The sequence below is a fragment of the Macrobrachium nipponense genome, chromosome 1 (assembly GCF_015104395.2).
Source record: "Macrobrachium nipponense isolate FS-2020 chromosome 1, ASM1510439v2, whole genome shotgun sequence".
Classification (NCBI taxonomy): Eukaryota; Metazoa; Arthropoda; class Malacostraca; order Decapoda; family Palaemonidae; genus Macrobrachium; species Macrobrachium nipponense.
The window spans coordinates 33,548,670-33,552,221 of NC_087200.1; positions in this window are offsets into that span (position 1 = coordinate 33,548,670).

Below are 3,552 nucleotides of genomic sequence, written 5' to 3' on the forward strand. Positions count from 1 at the left end.
CCTGTCCCTCTTTGTTTATGTTTGTTTGTACAAGCGACGGACACTACGTTTCCACCCGCACCCATCTATTCAACCCAGTTCATCTGTAATAACTTATCGGTACCCAGCTACCTGTCTTACTCTCTGGTCCTCACACTACTTTTGTTTACACTCTTTTACACAGAATTTTTACATTTTTAGTGTCTGCTGTGGAGATAGGATCAACTTATAATAATTTTTTCCTTAATTGTTGTTTTTTTAAAGTTTACACTCTTATCATTTAACCAGTGGTAGTAGAACATTACTCATAGTGTCTGCAGTCCATTCTATTTCAATTGATTTGTTTCTCTTGTATTAAATATGTAAAAGCCTGCACATCAGTTCATAACTTATTCATAACAAGTTGCATTTCCTACTCTTGCTTTTTCTTCCTATAGATCTGTGCTTACTCCCAATGATTTGTGGTCCTTGATAGCTTACACATTTCATCTCATGTAGTATTCCCCATGCAATGTGCATTGAATGGTATTGTTCATCTTTGCCATAGACACTGAAGCTTTTTACTGGGTACCCAGTGCTTGCCCTCTCTATATCAAATGTGTTGAACAGTTGATACTCTCATGCTTCATCCATTTAGACTTAAATTTTGCAGCTTTCTTGAAGCTATTGTCATCAAACCTCTGGGTCACAGGTTCTTAAAAAAAAATAAATAAAATTGGCAATATTTTCTATACAGTGCTATCTACTGTGCTGGGATTCTAATTTAATTTTTCCTAAATTTTCCTTGTCCTTCGCTTTTCCCTATATAAATCGGTATCCTTCGCCAGAGCTTAAAGGCACTCTTCTCTTCAATTGTTTTTTTGTATATGTATCTTCATTCCACCACCATATCTCACTATAGCACATTCAAATCTACCTTTAGTGTGTCTACTTTCAGTGATTTCCATTTATTACAGCAGTGCGAAATGCAATCTTTGCTGACACTTTGTTATATACCTATTACCTCTTTCTATATCATTTCTGGGCTCAGCCTGTGTCGCTCCGTGAAATAGGTTACTTTAGCACTATTTCTAAGGTAAAATATTGCTATAATATCAGAGAAAAGCTAAATTGGAAATGCCAGATTATTCTGGCTCGCTCACCTTTATTATAAGGTGTCGGTATGGTTTCTGGGGCGAGTGAAACCACTACCACAGGTCCTTTTCCATTTAGCCTCTTCCTACATCAAAAAACCTCAACTAGAGAGGAGCCGACCTAAGGCTCCCTACTCGCTACCGTTACAGCTAGCGCCTCTAACATCATTCCTTTGATAGCACGACCACGCAGCACACACGTTTTTCTTTGCTGTGTTGTGTTCTCGCTTTGGAACCCTTATTTTTCAACATGGAACGTTAAGCTGTTTCTGCATCCAAGTTAAGTACTGCTATTATGGTTGACACTATTTAGGGGCTGCCCTTGGCACGTTTAACCGAATTATTTAGGTTTTTATGAGTCGGCGGCCCATGTGGCACCAGCCCTGCGCCACCACAGCGGCTCGCTCCTTTGTGTTTCCTCGTTTCGTGTCTTACGCGGTCTCCCATACCGGGTGAGCTCGATTATTTCTTAGCAGTATCGTTATTTTATTATCTATGATGCATTTATTGACGTTTTAGTTCCCACATGGGGGATTTTATCGAGCACGTGTTCTCGCTTCTTAGCCTATCGGAGCCCTACCGACCCAGTTTTCATGCATGTATGTTCCTTGTTGGTTAGGTTACCATGTTAGGCTCTTTTATATGGACCCTAGTCCTACTTTCAGTCCTAGCCTACCCTGGCCGTCTGTCCCGCGTTTGTTCGTCACGACACTAGGCCAGCTGCTCGGAGTTACCAGGTCTTGACCACCCTTCCCGGTTGGTTCAGCCTAGTTCCTCCAGGACATCTCGCTTTCTCTCTACCTCATTTTATTTCTATTTCCCCCCGTGTAAATTAAACCTTTTATTTTATTCCATATCTGTGAGTCGGCTCCATTTGGCCTATAGGCCTTCCTTTCGCCTGGTCTTCTTCACCACGAGTGTGTTCACACCTGGCCGTGAGAAGTCCAGACGATCACGTAGTAGCCACCCTGCTACCGCACTCCTCTCCCTCCCTCCACATCTCCCACCTAGGTGGGGTGATGTCTCGCTCACGTTGTCGCTGACAGCCGATCAGAGTACCCCCTCGGGGGATGGAGGGAGGTCCCCACGGGGACTCTCGGTGTGCGGGTGGCTCTACCCTGCCGCTCTCACCCCAGAGTAGGGGGGGAGAAGCTTTGTTCGCCCTAGCCTCGGCCGGCCACCAGGCTCGGGGGAGCTCGGCTCTCCTCGGCTCTCTGGGTCCATACCCCTGCCTTTAGTCACCCCCTCCTACCCGCTCCGGCGGACCCAGGATTCTGGCATAGCCGGACCACTTGAGGATGTTGACTGCCTGGAGGCTCCAGCCTCATACGGGGTTATGTTATTGCATGTATTCTACTTGTATAATTGCTGCTTGTATAATTTCTCTTAGTTTAAGTTTACGGAGCCACCATGCTCCTCCGGGAGCTACTCCCTCCTTTTAGATTAAGTTTTTACGGCAGAGTTACCAAGCTCCGCCAACTTACCCGATCTCTTCCATCTCGACACCCGGTACCTGCTTGGACTACTCCTTCTCCGGTGTATGGCAATAGTAGCTACCCCGAATTCAGTAGTTTTCTGTTCTCCGGTGTCACCGGAAACACTGTTAACTACTTACTACTAGCTCTACCGGATTCTTCGGCATGGTACATGGCAAAGAGAAGGCCGAGACGGGGATAATTCTACAACACCGGAACACTCCGGTGTTATGGCATATCAACCACGGACATAGTCCGGAAGGTTAACAATGGTACTCATGTATCATTCCATTTACAGGCCACTCATTGTATGCAGACCGGCTGCAACGCCGTCCTCCAGGATCCCTGTGGGCACGATGTCTGCCGGACCCACGCCACCTGTGCAGTCCACCTAGACGGATCAGTAGTGTGGCACCACGAGAACGGTGTCACCTGCTACGATCTTGTGGAACGAGTCTCCTCTGAGGTAGGTGACTCTCCGGTGTGTACATGATAATACAAGGTGGACCAATGTAATATATGTCATTGATATGCCTCCTAAGTTAGGTTACAATGTAATATGAGTTTAGTTTAAGTTTAACACTAACCCTTCTCTTACAGGGAGCTCAGTCGGTCTGGGACGCTGCTCTTTCCACCCTCAAGGTATGGGTGGGCAGCTTTGGACGGAACGTAGCCAAGGCAAAACCTTATATCCTTTCCCAAGAGATGGCTACTCTGATCTTACCCGGGGGGGAGGAGCACTGGCTACATGGACCCCGAAGTGGCAGCTCCCCTGATCACTTCGATTCAGGAAGCCGTTTCCCAGCCCCCAGAGGAGACATCTATGCAGGAAGTCACAGAAGAGGTCGCGGCACTGGATCTCGACGTCGAGCCCATGACGGTGGATGGCATGGGCAACGGTAAGGATGTTAGTGAGGCAAGTTTTGTAGGTGCTCAAGGCCTCCCCTTGAGCACATCTAGACCCT